Source organism: Euprymna scolopes, chromosome 9 (assembly GCF_053919585.1).
Source record: "Euprymna scolopes isolate OS-2025 chromosome 9, ASM5391958v1, whole genome shotgun sequence".
Taxonomy (NCBI): Eukaryota; Metazoa; Mollusca; class Cephalopoda; order Sepiida; family Sepiolidae; genus Euprymna; species Euprymna scolopes.
Window position 1 is genome coordinate 43,923,788 of NC_136490.1, and position 20,876 is coordinate 43,944,663.

The following is a 20,876-nucleotide window of genomic DNA, read 5'->3' on the forward strand; positions in this document are numbered from 1 at the left end:
ATATATATACACACACATATATATATATATATATATATATATATTTATATATATAATCTTATTAAGAGTATTCCGAATTTTACTGGGTTTATATAATTGAAAATTAGGGGGCCGTTCATATACCAATAAGTTTTAAGTCAAAGTGAGATGATTTAAACTGTAAGCTACAAAATTATCATATTTCATAATTTAGCATTCATATATTGTTTTAACAAAAACTCACGACATCAAGAAATAAATTGATAGCAACAAATAGTGTATTTCATCGTTAGTTACAATCGTTACAAGACTATTCAGACAAGTTCAAACCTTATATCATTTGCAAATTTTAACAAGAACAGCTTTCGTCAGACGTATTGAATAAAAAAACACTAACAGTATGGAGTTCATTTTCCTTATAAGGAAAACCCTAGAAAATATTTTACCTCCATTCATCCTTCCAAACTTTTTAAAAGATTTATATATATATTAGGACAGGCCACAAAAGTATTATTCCTGATAGAAATCGTTTTATAAATAAGATTTCAGAGATTTCAGAATACGTTAGTAGTATTTATTAAAATAAATGTTCTGTTGTGAGGTTTTGGATTTTAATTCTAAAATTACTATGTTCAGAACAGTGTTTTATTTGTTTTTTTGTTTTTTTTTTCAAGAAAGAAAAACTTTATACATTAATTCCAGGTTTTACTGCTATTAAACTAATGGATCTGTGGCAAAGCAGTCTACGAAAATGAAATTGTCGACAGAGTTAATGTTCGTGGCATTTGACGGAGATGACTAAAGTGAGATGGTGAAACTTACTTGTTGATGTTGTAAGTGGTTTATTGATATTTATCACCGGTAGTCATCATCCTCATCAGTGGTGGCCTAATCGCCGCTCTTTCGCAAGGAAGTGAACATGTTATTATTTGGTAGATGATTTCTGTCTTTTTTTTTTTCAGTAATATATTCATTCAGTTTTTCGCATTTGCGGGGGACGCGACTAAATGATCGTTAAAGAGAAAATTATATATACATTTTTATTTTATTGTTTTCTTAAGTTTTAGTTTTGTATATATACGATTTGTTTATACGGGGATTAAGAGCTTAATTTGAATAGGGGAAGAAGTCGACTTACTTATGGCGCGCGGGAAGAGAACTACTGGCAAGAAAGATTACCGGACTGATGGGTTACTAGTTTTAAGGATAATAGAGCAAAATTATCGAGAACCGGAAGAAGTGTTCTTGCAAAAGAGCAGACACTATAAGTAAGCCTAAATAAAAGGAGGAATAATGAGTTTTAAAAGTGTAATACTCGTAGCGTTAATAACAAAGTTTTTTTTTTGTTTTTTTTTTAGAAGATGATCGGATATAACTATCCCCCTCACGAAATGAAATTACTTATAAAATGATAGCGATGACATGCGACGTTCAGCAAAGACTGGTGACTCAATGCTTAAATATATAAGTACATAAATAGATAAATAAAGGAAGCGATTTACGGGAATAAGTGAAAATTTACAAAATAGGTATCAAATAAATGTCAAACATGCGACGATCAAATTATTATTCAACGTCGTAACAATAAATAATATAGAAATTAGGAGTATACAGCAATAATATAAAGCATAAAGATTATGGGAAATATATTAAAACCGGTTTATATCTGACTATTTAATAAATCAAACTTAAAAGTAAAAAGGTTTTGTTTGGATCAATAATGAACATAAAAATATTTTAAGCAAGATCATAGATAGGCTGTACTGTGAAAACAAGACTAAATCAAATAATATCGCACCTTTATTTATATTCTAGAATTTATAAATGAATACTACATATTGGTATAAAAATTTTCTCCGTCACCTAAATTAGACCGATCATTTCATGAAGGACATAGATTAATACAAATTTACTAAATTGCTTGACAATTTAAAAAAAAAAAATTCTGAATATGCGAATAACAATGGTATTTAAACAGTTCATAATCATCAGCCTCTCGGAAAATGTACAGTTCGATAGAAATTGGTTTTTAATCGATAAAATGTGTAATTCTGGAATGGAACACAAAAAACAAACTTTACTTAACCAGGAGGATTAAGCGACTGATGTCCAAACAAGAGAAGTGCTACATCGAAGGAACTACTGCACTTTGTAATTAGTCAATTCATATTTAACCAAACACTTTTATAGACCATAATGTCACAATTAAATTTCAGAAGTTTTAGCAGAAAAACTCTATCAGCTGTTGATTTTTTTATAAGTTAGAAACGCATTCTTTTTAAGCACAGCTGAATCAGGAGAGTTGACTTTTTTGCGTTTAACTTTAATTGAAGTAGTTATATAAAAATACTGTCATAAAATCAGAAGTCGCTTCTTAGAAAAGAGTTGGGCGCGTTCGAAATCATGTTTATCTCTGATATTAACGCTTGCATTTGAAAAATTAAGTAAAGCCATTATTAAGATATATTTTTATAAATTCAACATAATCAGTGTAAAGTAGACTACAATGTATTCTTAATTTACGGGAGAAAGGCATGTAAATACTCCTTGTGGGAGACTTAAAAACAGGTCTCCAACAAGAGCAGGCAACCAATCGATTTTATTCAGAAACTGGCAGTTTAATCGATTACGATGACAATAAAAGTACTGTAGCGTAAAACATTTGCTGCTGATCCTATTTCAATCCCGGTGAAAGACGGGTGCTCCCTGCTAGTGTATATATATATATATATATATATATATATATGATGATTGATGATTGCAACGTCTTGTCAGACGAGTGCCACTCCCTCAGACATTTAAAATCCATGAGCCCAAATGCCTGAGGGAGTATCTATACAAATATGATGTTACAGAGTCTTAGCTTTGTACGACAGCTAAGTCTCTCTCTCGGTTCAAAATGTTGATACCCAGCAACAAGCAAGAGCAAGATAGCCAGCAACAAATTAAACTGCAGACCAGCTTAATGCGGGTAATGGTCTTCCGCTTTATGGTTTTTTAAATCAGAGATTTGCTTCTCCTAGAAAGGTTGCCTTCACCCCAATACACATATACACACACACACAAATATACACGGTACTAGTTGGCCGTTGACCCAGAAAAAGAGTTCATTAGCCCTTTGTATATATACGTATATGTATACTAGACTACCCGTCTCTCTCACTCTCTCTCTCTCTCTCTCTCAATATATATATATATATATATATATATATATATATATATATATATATATATATATATATATACTAGACTAGACTACCCGTGACCTGTTGGGTCGGTATGCTATTTTAGCTATGGAATTCATATATGAGCGTTACACTTGTGACGTAAAGAAAATATCTTTTTCTTTTACATAACAGAAACATTTCTATGAAAGCATATTAAAATGAAAAAAGAATATGGATATATTTCTATGAGTCGTTCTGTTTATTATAATTTATTATTTTTGAAAACAAAATATTACAGTTACTGAATTATATGTGGTTGGCCATACTACTAGCTAAATGTGCGCTGAACAGATATCATAATACTTATTATAGTTAAATTCAAATTTTGATATATCTGCTTTTTTTTTGTTTTTTTACATCGTTCATTTCTGTTATTATTTTTGAGTTATTTTAAATCCCACTCTTGTCATGTTAAATAGTAATTTCGAAATAATAAGGTTAATATTTCAGCGTCCCACTTTTTCTTTTTTTTTCGCGTTTAAATTATCCAAATAAACAATTGTTAATACAGTCTGCTTTTTTATTTACATCGTTCATTTATATATTACGTTTAAGTTATTTGAAACCCCACTCTACCCATGTTAAATAATAATTTCGAAATAATAACGTTAACATTCCAGGGTGCAGGTCATGCGCGCATGCGGGACCGGGTGTCGTAAACCGGAAATGAGTTACATACATCGTTACAACGTCATTTGAGTTTTATAATTATATATATACTAGACTACCCGTGGCCCGTTGGGTCAGTATGTTATATTAGCTATGGAATTTATGTATGAGCGTGACACTTGTGACGGAATGAAAATAGTATTTTTTGACATAACAGAAACATTACAATGACCGCATATTAAAATGAAAAAAGAATATGGATAGATTTCTATGGGCCGTTCTATTTATTATAATTGATTATTTTTGAAAAAAAAAATTACAGTTACTGAATTATAAGTGGTCGGCTATACTTATAGCTAAATGTGCACTGAACAGATACCAAAATACTTATTATAGTTATATTCAAATTTTGATATGTCTGCTTTTTTTGTTTTTTTACATCGTTCATTTCTGTATTACTTTTAAGTTATTTTAAACTCCACTCTTCCCATGTTAAATAATAATTTCGAAATAATAACGTTAATATTTCAGTGCGCAAGTCATGCGCAACCGGATGTCGTAAACAGGAAAGTGGGTTACATACATCGTTACAAGATCATTAGAATTTTATAATTATATATATATATACATATATACACACACACACACATATATATATATGTGTGTGTATATATATATATATATATATATATATATATATATATATATATATATATATATATATATGTTTTTAGCTTTTCGCGATACGTTTTGGATGAATTCAATTATTTACGAAAGTGCATGCTTACCTAAATGCATGTTGGGAATAATTTTCCTTTTTAACCAATTTGCTACCCCCATATAAGGAGCCGCATATATATATATATATATATATATATATATATATATATATATATATATATATATGGATTTCTAACCATTGTATATTATTAGTCTGGGAATGTTCTCATTACAGGGTCTGTGTTAAAATGCCCCCGATATATATTAAAATCGATGATCGAATAAATCTAATTAAAATCAAGCAGTTCAATTTTGACCAAAGTTCACGCTCTAATACAGCCTAACACCACAAGGTGATTTTCACTGCGGGAATTAATATTAATTCACGCATAAAAGGTGCTGGAATAGGAATAAATTATCGGACTTTTGTTTTCTATTAAGCAATCGCGAGTTAATATGTTTGTTCTAACTAACGAACTTCTAAAACACTATAAACAGTTATGCTATATAGATTAAAAACCAACATAACAAGAAGTTTATTTGTTTGTTGAATATTAAAAATGAATTTATGCAGGAAGAGATTAAATTATGCAGACAGATTCCAGAAATCATTTGCAGAAAATCGACTAGACAATTATTAATAGGACCTGGTGTGAGAATCTATAAAAGATATAGAAACATTAATAGAAACAGCCACAGTTGTAACCTATCTTATCGGTAAATCATCAGCATGTTATAAGTAACAGATTAAATATAAAACATCGAAGGTTATTGAACAATTTTCATTGAATTATAATTGGTTACTAATTACACTGTCAACAAACATTGTAACAGAATGCATATGGGTACGTGTGAGAGAATAAGCAGAAGACGAGGAATGACTGGCTAGCAAAGAGAATAAAAGTAGCAGCCGTTTAAACATGTTTGCAAATTAGGAAGTCTGCGCGAGCATGTGTTGCGAGAAAACAGGAGGGAAATGTTCAACGTAGTCGAAAGAAAAACAAGTTATGAACCAGGCAAAATGGACGTGTAAGTACGAGGGCAAGAAAGCACTGGTTAGAGTCAGCGTGAGAAAATATGAAATGAGTTGTTTTGGGAGAACCACGAATAAATACATATTATTTACGCATAAAAATACTTGCCAAGTCAGATGGTCATTTCTTTCTTTACGTTTTGTTGGTTCCTTCTTCTTCGTCATTAGTTCATTTAATGGTGTGCACAAGGTGTGTATATTCGGAATAAATGCATGGTAGTTATTAGCTAAGACTAGAAAATTTGCATTGGTGTTATGTCATGTGGCTCAGACATATATCTTATTGCTAGGGGCCTTTCGGGGCATCTATCATTTCTATCTATTATCTGCGTAGGTATTCTATTAAGTCGTGGGAAAATACACATTTGGTGTCTTTAATTGTGAAGCCGCACTCATTTATGTTTTTGAATACATAAAAACGTAATTTCTATGTTGCCCTATAGATTCGCATTTCGTTAGAATATCGTTCGGGTATTTAATGAAAAATCATCCTTTCTTCTTCAAGGAAAATCTGGAGTTACGCTTCACTCAGTTCTATTTTGGAGAATATTTTCCCTCTAATTTAGTTTCGTAAAAACTTACTCGGTGTTGGGTAGCGGGTAAGTATGATCCTTAAGTGCAGCATTCAACTAGGACGAGAAGTCTGCGCAGACTGATACCGTTTAATTTTTTCTTTACATACATGGTGGGCGCAGTCCACTCGCTGCAGTTGAAGGCGGTCAGAATTCATGCTTTGCCGAGTCTGTCTAGTGCTACGTCAATCTTTTGTATAGAGGCAAACGCCATGCTGCTTTTCTTTTTGAAGACTAGGGTGACATTGTCTTGCAACTTGAACTCCGCCTTGATGTTTGCTCAGTGGCCTAGTTTGTCAAAAAAACATTGGGGAACGACTTCTTCAAGACTTTCTTTAGTTTCTCAGCTTCGGCAGTAAGGTTTCACTTTTTGCCAACAATCGTTAATAGGCGAGTCTCAAGGTTCAATTTTTGATCCGGTTTGTCTATAAAAGGTTATTAGTAGTTTTTTAATACAAACACCTTGATATTCTGTATTTTTCCCTTCAATTTTACGTTAGAGGTAACCTCACCTTCAAATCTTATTCTCTCTCTAGTTATTGAACGAGCCACTTTGTTGGTTCTCATCATCTTCGATTTTCCGATGTTGCACCAAGTATCTACAACGAACCACTATCTAGTTGATGTCAAACATTCTTGTGTCTCATTTTTAACGTCACGTACTTCCGTACATTTTCGTCCTCCGCTTGAGTCCTCGTTATTTTTATCTAGCTCCCGCGGGGACCTTTTGCTTTGCAATGTGAGACTTTGTGTCCATTATGTCTGCATTGATCACATTCCGGGACCAGTATGAATGATCCTTTTGTCAGGGATGTTCTCCATATCCTTTTCATAGGTAACGAGGTAACTCAGAGTTGTTTTGGGATTTTTCCTGGGAGTAATGTTTGTCCTTCGCTTGACAGTTTGGAGAGTAATACTTGTTGTTACTTCGTACTTTTTAAATGTGTGTTACACCAGTCTCCTCTATATTTTTGGAGTCTTGCTTATCCGAGATTATTCTTTGGCATTCCTCAGCCAAAAGTTGAAGAGCTATGTTTGGTTCCGTTTCCAATCTGTTTAATGCCTGCGTCTGTGTTAAGCGTCCTTGGTCAACACTAAGCCTTGATTAATGAGCAGGATTTTAAAATTGTCGGTCGTCAATGAGGATATTCCGAAGTCATTACAGTGGCTATTTACGACTAAATCAAATGTGGTGTAATCTTGGTCTTCTTTGCGGGTGAGGTTGACGAATCTTCATATTTTATTGAATAATGGGATTTTTGGAAAGTATAATTCTATCAAAGATTTCACTGTTTCGTCGAAGGACAATTCGCTCGTCTGTTTATAGATGATGCAGTCGACAAACTTATGTTCCGTAGCTCTCAATTTGTGTAATAAAAGAGAATCTTCATCTGCTCCCTCCATGATTTGAAATCAATACTGAATACGTCACCAATCTGCGAAAATAGGCTTCAAAATTCACTCATCTTCAGGGCGACAGAAAACTATTTCTAATGCTAACTAGTTCGCGGTTTGTGAAAAACATTCGGGTCTTACTCGTTGCAGTCTGTATTCGGTATTACTTTAGTTAATAGTTCCAATTTTCTCTTTGCTGTGACTGCAATTCCAGTATTTTTCGCTGAATTACCTTCTTTCCTCTTCTCTTTCTCTTGTTTCTGCTCCTATTATTTCTTATTCTCTTTCTCGTTTTATCTTTCTGTTTCTTTCTCTTTTGTTTTTCTTCTCTTTGTTTCTGTAATTCCAATGTCTGGGGTTGCTGCAACCATACCATTTCAACTAGTTGCCTTGAAAGTTCTTCCATTTAAAACAAAATGGATACACTCACCCGACAAATATGTGTCTAAGAAATGATAAACAGACACCCTCGACTCTACGGAGCAGTTATTCATGAAGGAAAAATAATCATGTAAGTATAACAGAATAAAATGTTTATTTTTCCACAACGAAAAAAGACGGTTTAGAATTTATTTTAATACTCTTGGGAAGAAAAAAATAAAGGAAGCAATGTTTCGTCAATAAAATCCAGTCGCGTATTCGGGTTATTGTCCTGAATTATTGCAATAGAATAAATGCGGTTTTGATTCTTCGTAGAGCTGATTATATATATATATATATATATATATATATATATATATATATATATATATATATATATATATATATATATATATATATATATATATATAGCTTTTTACCGGTGCAAAACTTAGACATTGCTTTAAACAAAATGGCCGGCAAACCTCGAGGAGCTCCTTTCCTCAACAGAGTTATCAGGAGTTAATCGTTGATCATAAAATATTAAAATATATAAATAGATAAAATAACTCGCAAGAACAGACTAATAGGGTATATGTGAATATTATGTGGGAATACGAATAAAATATATACAATAAAATAAAATATACGTACAAGTTCGGTAAATGGGAAGTTAAAATATACCCCGAAATAAGTCTAATGATCTGACGAACTACTTCTGTCGACAGAGCGACGGTCTGTGTAGGAGAATAAAGACTGACTTCAAATTCCTCAAGTAATTTTGAGAGTCAGCCACACGCAAGATCCTAAAACGCTCCATGTTAGACGCATTGGCACATCCTGGATTCTCATGATGTTGGCCGATTACAGATTACAGGATGGAAGAAAGGGAATAAGCGCAACAAGGCTTGCCCAACTTTATTTTACTGGAACAGGTTGGTTGATTCGAGTCTGCAAATCTATGGAGGTTTAACCTACATAGTTATTTTAGTTATTTATATATTTTATTTATTTATATATTTTATCATCAATATTCAGCAAAGTCCAAACCAAAAGTCAACATGTCATTCTCTGAAAATCATCCGATTTAAACATACATGTTTGGATATAGATAAAACTCCAAACATAAAAATATTTTCAAAAATCTTAAACCCGATTGAAGTCCATGTGCCATAATACAAAACAGCAGTAATAAATATTCGAAAGTATTATTAACTTGAAGCTTCAAGTCTTGTTTTTTTTGGTATTATCCTATTCATCATTAAATTACGCGTAAAAAGGGTAAATATGCCATTAAAAAAATTAAGTGACACTGTATTCTGTCTTCTATATCACTGACGTAGATTTTCTTTCTTTTTAAATTAAGGGATTTACTTAGTTTTAAAGATGCTATTTCCACGTTTTTGTGGGGAACTGTTTTCGCACAAATAATGCAACCGAGCAAGTAAACAGTGTAGGCAGCAAGATAATGGACAACAGAAAAAGCTTGAGAGATAAACTTTTTTCTATACGAAATAGCAAATGTAAATGTAAAAATACGGAAAAGAACCGAATGAAAGTGACAAGAATTACATAAAAAAATAAAACCTGAACCTTTAAGTAGATACGGAATAAAAAAATTGAAAGAGAAAGTAACAGATGAGCAAATAAAAAAATAGAGAGGAGATGAAACAATGAAAATCTGGTTAAAACATTCTGAACACCAAATAAAAGCTCAATGGCATGGTGAAGCCGAAGTCAATGTTAAAATCAGGGATATCACTTTTATTCAAATTGGAAGTAAACCAATTTTGCATCGGGCCATACTTTAATTTGTAGCGCGCAAATAGCAATATTTTGATTAAGGTATTCTTTGTTGCGATTTTTTCACATCGATTAATCCTGCTAAAAGCCGCAATCATCCACCTGCCCCTCTTGAGCTTTTTTTTTTTTGCTGTAATTGCAAGATGGAAACGCACACAAAATGATTAGATCACAAATAATTTAAGCCAATATTTCCAACCGTTAAAAAAAATAAGCTTTTATCATCTCACATGAAGATTTTCCGTTTATTTTTTTCGTTATTTTTTTAGTTGAACTTTTGTTTGCCTATTTTTCTGAAGCTTATAAATTAAACAAGAAAACGTTTTGTAACGGAGTGCAGATGCTCGTATGAAAATGCCGAACTGTGTGTGAAATGACATCACGGTAGGGAATAAGAAAAAAAAAGACCATAAAAGAGAACGTGCGCTGAGATGGAAGAGCAGGTTCGAGAGAATATTCGAGGAGGGTTTAGAAAAGATATCGAGAAGACAGAGGTCAGAGAGAAGGAACACGATCAGGTTTTATTTTTTCGGGGAAAGTACCTGTAAATAAATGCCGTTGTTTAGAAAATAACGAGAGTTGTTACTTGTTCGATCTTCCCTGCGACATACTTTAAAACAACGTGTTGGCTTCCGGGCGTCTACATTTTTATTCCTCTGTAAAAGGTGTACGACGTGACTGTTTAACATAAAGAATAACAGTAATATGCGACGTGGTCTTATTTCAATAAATACGGTCTCTAAAATCATTTTCACTATCTTTGCTAAATATAGGTGAACCCTTGCAAGAGATGGAATACTTACACAAATTCAACATTATTTCTATGCTTAACCCATATTTACTATGAACAACCTCAGCCGAAACGTTTTTTGCTTACTAAAATATCACATGAATTTCAAACACTCTGCTTTTTCGCTGATAAATCTTAAGCACATCTAAATTTAACGTGCACAATCTAGCACATCTTTTAACGCGGCCTTGATTTGAGTTATTAATTCAGTCCTATATGCTATTAATAAAAGTTTTATTTGGGACAATCCCTACATATAACAATTAGGTATTAAAGATCCAAATAAATTAATTTTATTTCTTGCAAAATATATTTTAATTAATCACAATAAATTAATTTTATTTCCTGCAAAATATATTTTAATTAATCCAAATAAATTCATTTTATTTCTTTCAAAATATATTTTAATTAATCCAAATTAATACATTTTATTTCTTTCAAAATATATTTTAATTAATCCAAATAAATTCATTTTATTTATTTCAAAATATATTTTAATTAATCCAAATAAACACATTTTATTTCCTTCAAAATCTATTTTTATTAATCCAAAAAAATCAGTTTATTTCTTGCAAAATATATTTTAATTAATCCAAATAAATTCATTTTATTTCTTGCAAAATATATTTTCATTAATCCAAATAAATTCAATTTATTTCTTGCAAAATATATTTTAATTAATTCAAATAAATTCATTTTATTTCTTGCAAAATATATATATTGTTTTAATTCTTAAAATAACTAAAGGCGGTAAATAATTCTCTGTGTCGTGGCAGGAATAAATAATTGTGGAATATATATTTATATATAAACGTCTCATACGTATTGTTGATGTTTGACAAATATCACAAGTGTCAGATATTGATGACAAGTGCCTATTTCATGCGTTTCCTGTACTTGATAGATAATGACCACAATGTGAAAAAATAATTATAAATGTGTATCATAAACCTTCGATTTAAACACTTTCGTATAGCAACATATATATCTGTATGTTAACAAATGCGATTTCATGTTTTTTTACAAATGTATATTAGCAAAAATAAACAAATTGGATATGACGGGATTCGAAACCAGCTCGCCGCTTTTATTCTCATTATTTTTATTGATTAGGGCAACTATGCATATACATACTCCAAATATTATGTTTAAAATATTACTGTTTTAAATTTTGTTGACATGAATATAACAGAACGCAAAGCGGGGTCGTATGTTTGAGGTTACTTTTTTCCTGTTTCCGTTTTTATCTGAAAACGCGTCATTTGATTGTGCTACTAATGGATGAGCAATCGCAAAAAAGCGAAATAAATGTGCCTTTTATTCGCATTGCGAAAAGAGGATGTAGTGTTTTATTTTTGTTTGTTTTTTGTTTTTTTGCAAAGTCCGGAGGAAATAAAACAAAGTATTGACGTATTTAAAAGCTGAAAAGTTACTAGTCGCTTTTAATGTCTTTCTGCATTAAAGCCTGAGTTTGCAAGGCGGTTCTTCACTTATCAGAGTGGCATTGTCTTTTGTATGTGGTATGAACAGTGATGTGACGCCTTTATTTTTATAAAGAAAAGAAATATAACGAATAAAATACAAGGCTTTTTATGATGTGAAACCTGCAAATTAGAAACATGAGAATATGAAAAAGAGGTTGCAGCCTCAGCTCAGTTTAGATAAGATAGCGAAGAATGAGAAGACAAAAAACAAAAATAAGTAAACGATAAAAAAGTAGAAGACGAAGAAAAATGTAACGTTTTAAAAAGAAACTACTAAAAAGGGAGGATAGTTACTGAAGATAGTCTATAAGACTGGTCCCCATCTGGCATCAATTGAAATGAATCGCTCTCGTCTTGGGGAAGCTTCATATTTTGAAAAGCTTCTGGGACAGGCACATCAAATCCGTGGCCAAGATCGCTAGAAAAATGTGGGGATTATTCTATCGATCCAGTAGATATCTCACTGCTGGTGCAATTTTCTACCTATATAATAGCAAGGTAATTCAACACCATCTGGGCAGGAGCTGCTAGTAAAACCTTATCTAGCCTTGATAGAGTTCAAAATAGACTTCGTTGCCTAGTAGGTGATGTTCTTTTCTCTTCCCGGCAACCTCTTTCTTACAGAAGAGACGTTACAGCCTGCTACTGCTTTACCGTTATTTTCATGGCAAGTGCACGGCTGAGCTTCAATCTATAGAACCCCCTCGCCAAACTTTCACGAAAAACACTTGTCTAGTTAAAAACACTACCAATAAATTCTCCCACTCTTTATCTTTGCCTAAACCTAAACGTAGGTTCCATGAACAAATTTTCTTTCTTAGAACGGCACGCATGTGGAACTGTCATCCGTTTACCTGCTTTCCAGCTAACTACAATATGGCCGTCTTCAAGTCCAATGTAAACAAGTTCTAGTTGAGAAGTTCCACTTACGTTAACAAATTTACGGAATTTCCACTACTAACGATTACTATGGTTCTGATACTGTACACTCTTTAACCTTTATCCTCGAGTGGCCTCTGGGTGTTGACAAGCGGCGGCTCCTGTGTAAAAAAATGCGACATAGAATGTGAAAAAGTAAAAAAGAAAACGAAGGCGATTAAGAAAAAGAATATGAGCTTTTAAATGATAAATAAAAAAATATATGACGTTAATGGTGAACAGGAAAAAAAAGACATTCAGATGAACATTTAATAATAAAGATTGTGATAAAAAGGGAAAGGCATGTCAAGAGTAAAAAGAGGTGATACAAATGAAGCATACCATAGGGATGAAGATAAAGATGATGAGGAAAGACTAAATAAATGGGAATTAAAAAATTAGAAGGGACGCGATTAAGAAGATGAAGTAAAATAGAAACAGAGACGAAAAAATGATGAAGAATATTAATAAACAGTAAATAGTAACATCAAGAGGGACAAAGGAAAAGAGATAATCTATATCTATATAAAAAAAAGAGATGTGTGTGCCACGGACGATTTCTGATTGGTTAATCCAATAATCACATCTCATAAAAAACTATGGTTCCTACGCTCTTACCTTTACCATAAAATATTATGGCTTTATCTATTGTCCATCTTGGAAGGGTTTAATTTTTTCATAACTTGTTATTTACAAATTAAACAAATACGAACCTTACACAATCTAATAATCCAACCTACGACATCACGCCCGCCATTCACACACGAAAACAAACGCTGAAAAGATTATTAGTAGTACTACTAGCACACGCGCACACACGCACACACGTTCACAAGGTATTACTCTTAAAAACATGTTTTGAAGAGACGATTTTTTAAGCTGTTGACACACATGTTTTAAAAATCTAGCAAAAATTAATTTTCCTGAAATATTTCAATATTTAAAAATAAATTATGCCGGCTGATAAAATTGTAAAACCTTTTTTTAAAGCTAGAAAGATAAAATTAAAAAATACTTATATATATATATATATATATATATATATATATATATATATATATATATATATATATATATATATATATATATATATGAAACTAAGCTAAAAAAACGCGCGTTCACTCGTGGTCTTTTCATTTCGGGTTTGTATTACTGTACACATAGATTCGAAAAAGTTGTCAAAAAACAAATATATAACAAATAAATGTTATCAAAGGCAAGATAAGTTACTTTTCTACCAAACTGGATATATTTTTCGTGTTTTTATTCAATGTAACATATTTATTCAGTTCGAAAAACGGGTTTGTATTACTGTACACAGAGATTCGAAAAAGTTGATAAGATACGAAACAATATGCATAATATAAACACAGCACGAAAAAAACGTTATCATCCATTCCCAGCACACGTGCACACATGCACACACACTCACGTTCACTACCGTCCTTGGCTACGTCACGTTGTTATGGCAACACGATAAACACACAGTAAATTTGATTTTCTTCATTTCTACGCAAATATTACGCAAATATGAATCATATAGAATATCTGTATGAATATAATTACACGTAATAGTTAAATAAAGATGATCATCGTATAAGAGAACCGAAAAAAAACTAATAGGGAATTAATTAAAAACGATAAAAAGTATGCACATTAGCTAGATCTTTTGTAGATGAATGCAATTCCACGACTCATAAATAACAAAGTTGTATTTTCTTTTTAAATAAATAGAAAAAAAAGGGGTGTTGATAAGACTATCAATACACATAAAAATATAGATTTATTTTTGGGTAAAGTTCCCCCGGGTTTTCCTTTCACTTCAGTAAATAATGGTCTTTTGTTATATATATGGCGTACTTTTATCCTTATATATATGATGTTTATGTTTATATATATATATATATATATACATATATATATATATATATATATATATATATATATATATATATAAGTGATAGTGTCTGTGTGTGTCTGTGCGTCTGTGTGCATTTCCCTACGCTAAAACTCTGTCAATTTTAAGCCTACCGATTCGAAATTTGATATACAGGTTACTGAGATTTGGGAAAATCGATGTGATAGGTTTTCGACAGAAATTTGGCGATTAAGTGGTCAATATTCAACGATTTGACCTTTGAGAACTCTACTAAACTCCTCCTACAATTTTGGGTCTAAACACGTGATATTTTAAATATAGATTCCTTGGACATGGATCTAACTTATTAACTTTACTTGATCCCTAAACAATAAATCTTAAGAGGTTATAATAGGGGTCAAATTTTGAAAAAAATTGACCTTTTTTTTTCTCAGCATATACTTCAAAACACCTGGGCAACGCCGGGCACCGTTTGCTAGTACATGATAAAAACATAGATATTAAGATAAATGAGAATATGATGACAACGGTAAAAGAGAGAAAAACAAACAAATATAAAAGAACAAAAGAAAGGAAAAGAAGAAAATGAAAGAATATAGAAAAATGAGAAATAGAAAGAAAAATGAGAAATAGAAAGAAAAATGAGAAATAGAATGGACATTAAAGCGGAATTAAAAGAAAGATATAATATGTAATATATAGGTAAAAATGATAATACAAATATAAAAAATAAAGAACTTAAAAGGATAAAAAATAGAAGGATAAAATTCAAAATAATAATAAATATAAAGTGATGAAGAAATAGTTCACTAGTGATTAGGGTAGTTAAACAATTAATAAACTATAGAAGAGGAGGAAGTATAAAAATATTTCATAGAATTTCATAAAAAAAAATAAAATTATTTTTTTTCGTCGTTATTTAATGCAGAATCCAGAATTGTTGGAAAATGTCATTTGAGTTTTTATAAATATTTAGACGTTTATTTATTGTGTTTTGTTTAATAGTTTCGTAGAATATTTTTTGTTTTGTATGACATGATTGCCTTTGCAAGACACGATTGAGTTTTTCAAAAAGAATTAAAAATTAATAACGTCAATGTTATGAGCATTTTTAGTGAAGCAGCCTGATCTGCTAACACCAGAATAAAACCGAATAAAGGAGAATAACAGAAGAATAACAAAAGAATAACATGATTAACGTGATGCACAAAAGGATAAATGAGTAAAATTCGAAAAAGATAAAAGAAAAAAGTACATGAAAAATTAACAAAAATATTCTGGAGTATGTGATAAGGTAGAAAGAACAATAAGGAATAAAAATCAGAAAAAAAAGTTAGACAAAGACGAGGTAAAACGGGAGCAAAACCGCGTTGTTACAAACTAGAAATCTGTATATTAATACGATAGCGTGTGTGTTATTTTGTGTGTCACGCCTACATCTTTTTCTTCCGGATGAATGACCTTCTATTCCTTGTAAGAAATAATTTTACAAAAAGTCTTCATAAATTTTGTTTCGGTTACGGTTTCGATTTTAGCTGGTGGTACTCAAGGCATCTAGTTTTTATAAATTATTTTACTCAGAATTCTTCACACATTTTGGTTATGGTTTCAATTCAAGCTGGTACGCCCAAGTCATATGGATATATCTTTTTTTTTACTTTTTACATCACGACTATATAATATATAAGGATATACACAACACGGTTCTATAATAAGATATACAAAATCTGCATACATTTAAGCGTACATTAAAACCGGGCAACGCCAGTCGCCCCTGCTAGCTTAGATAAATAATTTTGTAGTTTTGACAGCTTCAATAATATCAGACCGTCTGTATTTATGCTGAACATCAATAGAATGCCGATATCAATGCATTATATATGAAAGAGTCCTCTGTGGAATTACCACATGTCTCGCTACTATACAATTAATACTTGATAAACAGAGAAGTAGAAGAAAAAAAGGGAGACAAAAAAGAGCATAAAGAAGTTGAAGAATACACACCAAGGAATACATAATATGTTAGAAATTGAGTAACATTATTTGTTAAAATAAAAAAGACAAGATATAAAAGTTATGACAAAAGATTACGATCGTCTTATAGTTATTTTAATAGTGTTTTTTCTCACAATTTCCCGCGCCTTTTTAGCGATGATGTCAGTTCAATTTACTGATTTGATTTTGAACAAAAACGTGCACTATACAAGCAATTAAAGCCGTGTCACTCTCACTAAAAAGTGGATGGAATTCTGATGTGTTTTAGTTCTGAATCATCGGATTTAGAAAAAAAAAGCATGTAGATACAGAAAGAGAGAGAAAAAGAGAAAGAGAACGGGAAATAACAGAGAAACCGGTGGGAAAACAAAAAGAGACAAATAGGAATAGATTTGTATAAAGGGGCGTAAATAGAAAAAAAAAGGAAAAGCAGAAAAGTAATGGGCCAGTTATAAAAACTAGCGAAATATTGCATTACAGAAAAGAACTCTTAACAAAAACGGTTTAAAACATTAGAAATATGGGAAGATAACATATTCATCGAATCTATAGCAATACTTAGAGGACTGTTTCCTTTAATGAAAAATATTTTATGCGATTAAAGAGAAAAGAGAGAGTCGAATCGATTCTTTATAGCCATCCGACTTTCTCAATTAGTAGATATCCGATAGCAGGCACCGAGTAAGTAGATCGCCGTCTATATGCAATACTAGCTGGACGTCCAGCGTTGCCCAGTCGTACAAAACGTTAAAATATATAATTTAATTTTATGCAGATTGCGTATGTATTGTTATAGCAGCATGCCTCTATTGAATATTATATATTACAAGGAATAATTTGCAGGAAATAAAAAAAGCATAAAATTATAATAAAAATGCTCATTTAATTCCGTTTGTTTACTGTTTCACCTCAGCTGATATTTGGTCTTGATGATCTTAAAAATGTTATTTCTTCTCTTAAATATGAATGATTTTTTTGCTGAGAAATATTTACCTGACACCGGCCAACGTTACAAAAAAGTAACGTAAAAAAAATCAGTTACTCGTACAATATTTGAGACAATATGAAACTGCGAAATAAACAGTCATCTCGTAAAGCAACTTTCCCCAAGGTACCGCCATTAGGAACAAAACTAACGGTAATGGGATGAAAATATTGACATCTTTTTTTTTTTTCATCCAATTAATTATCTTGACGACAACACACGCTTCGAGTAGAAGGTTGTTAATTAAAACACAGCTGCATTCATCGATCGAAGGATATAACCACCAACAGTATCAACAAACATTTGCGTATTCAAAACAAGTTTATTTTTGCGAGTAACGTAAAAATGTTGCGTTCTGGTGCGAGAAAGTTCCTAAAACCATTTTTGATATCGCCTAGTTTTTTATAGATTTCTCACGCAGAAAGTTTTCGAGATGGTGGAAAAAGTAGTAGTGTCGTGGAGCTTCGTCGATATCAAATCTCTGAACTGAACGTCGCCGGTAATCGTAAAGAACCCAATTTTCATCGCATATCACAACCCTGTCGAGAAACGAGTCGGTCTCGTTGCGTAAAATAAGGTAAGATGAAACGAAATAATTGCGTTTTTTTTTGTTGATGTAAAATTCGTAAAGTTTTTTTTTTTTTTTTTGTAGTCCAAGCTGTCAACTGGTTGTGAATCGTTGTATACGTTAGAGCTATATATATAATATTCCTTAGTTTGAATTCATTTTTGAGATGAGCATTATATATATTAATTTTTATTTTTATTTCGGACAATTATTCTCATTTTTATTAATTGTTGTTTTCACGACGTTTCGGCCAACTATTCCTCTGGAGTTCGCCAGGTGGTAACTGCGACGGATAGGAACTTCGAATCTCCTAACTGCATTCTCAGCAATCACTGCCATCCGTAGTTGTTGTCGTCTCACCACACTTTTTGCCAAGTAAACCTCTGGCCGGCTTTGGGTAGGATTGAAACCGCTATCTTCAGACAATGCTCATCTGGAACCGTAGAGATTCAACGTCTCTATCAACTGCGCCACGGGCCCCCAAGTGCGATCAAGGTTGGATTTTTTTTTATCTTATAAATGCACGTTTATTTATCATCTGATCTTCCATAGTCGGGTCCGTAAGGATTAGTATATGTTATTCCTTAATTGGAATTCATTTTTGAGATGAGCATTATATATATTTAGTTTTTATTTTTAATAGTCTGAAATAAATCCTACCCAAAGCCGGCCAGAGTCATACTTAGCCAAAAACGTGGTGAGACGACAACAACTACGCATGGCAGTGATTGCTGAAAATGCAGTTAGGAGATTCGAAGTTCCTATCCGTCGTGGTTACCACCTGGCGAACTCCAGAGGAATAGTTGGCCGAAACGTCGTGAAAACAACAACTAATAAAGATGAGAATAATAGGAGAAATAAAAATAAAAATTAATATACGTGACAGCTAATTCAAGAGCAAGTTCTCAAACAGTTGTGTGTGGATTGGCTTCGTCTAAGGTTATTAAGTTTTAATTATCCACGCTCGATATTTCACCACTGTGCTCATCACTTTATCGACTCTCGTCGCCACCAAGAAATTTCTTAAACCGCCGGTGTGATGTGCGTGCAGTAGTGGTCCCTGGACCAAAGGCTTCGTTTATATCTCGGGCTGTTCAAAAGCTCACCGATCTAACTTGAATTAAAATAAGAAAATTGTGTCAATTTGCTTTTTTTTCAATCTCGTAACCAACCTTCTAAAAATAGGAGGTAATTGTTTTGAAACGATTGTAATTAAAACGGTTAGATAAAGCAAATGCCGCTTTTTAAAAAATAATATATGACTAGCGGGACCTGTGGAAATTCCACAGCAGCATTTTTCATATGCCATATACTGTTGCTGGGCATACTGTGAGCGATCTGTTCACCATGAATGAAGGCACACTCATATTATTCTAGTTTTGTTTTTAAACTGTACTGACCCCTTACTAAAATAATAATTTTGATATATTTCCTGCGCTGATTTTTGCATTACAAACACACCGGTCAATTAACTCAAATTTTATCATTTTTCATAATTATTGAATATGTTACTATGGTCGACAATAATTTTTCATAATTTCAGCCCACATTATCAACCCTCCCTTTACTAAAATATTAAATTTGATATATTGTATCGGCTGATTATTTTATAAAAAAAAACAGAACTATCAATTAACTCACATTTCATCATTTTTAATAATTCTTGGATATGGTACTTATTTTGACAATAATTTTTCACCATTACAACTCACCATATCGCACACCTTCGATAATTTCCACACTAATTTTTATAATTAAAACCCCACATTATCTCTCTCCCTCCTACTTATATAATGTATTTGATATATTGCCTGGGATTTTTATATCATTACAAATACACCAATCAAGTAACTAACATTTTATCATTTTTCATAATTCTTGGATATGTTACTAATTTCGACATAATTTTCATAACTTTAACCCACTTTGTCACTCCACCTTACTTAAATGATAACTGTGATATATTGCCTGGGCTGATTATTTCATTACAAACACATCAATCAATTATGGGTATTCTCATAGTATATATGTTTCACCCATCTTATCCAATCCCGGGTGACGCATCATATTATGCGAATATATATCGTTCACCTATCTCATTCGATTCCGGGCGACGCTGGGTATTTTGCTACAATATGTTTTCCACCTATTTCATTCAATACTGGACGACACTTTCTGATAGTATATATTTGCACATCTCATTCAATCACGGGACTGACTTCATGTCCGCCACCCCACTGTTGAAAATATACATTAAATAAAGTAATGGTTTAATCGTAAACTGTTTCAGCCATTTCCGGGACTGATTTTATATCCCCAACCCACTGCAAAAAATATACATGAAATAATTTAATATCTAAATAGTAACATGTTTCAGCCATTTACGGACCGACTTTATATCCCAAACCCATTGCAAAAAGTATACATGAAATAATGTAATGTCTAAATAGTAAACTGTTTCAGCCATTTCTGGAACCGACTTATTATCCGCACCACACTGTTGAAAATATACATGAAATAAAGTAATGTATAAATCGTAAACTTTTTCAGCCATTTCCG

At 32.0% G+C, this 20,876-nt stretch overlaps 1 protein-coding gene across 1 annotated transcript in view; it reads right to left on the reverse strand.

Annotated features, from left to right (window-relative positions):
• The window catches only part of LOC145284531 (uncharacterized), a 42,806-nt gene that overhangs the window by 13,668 nt on the left and 8,262 nt on the right, over positions 1–20,876 (reverse strand). The window lies entirely within an intron of this gene.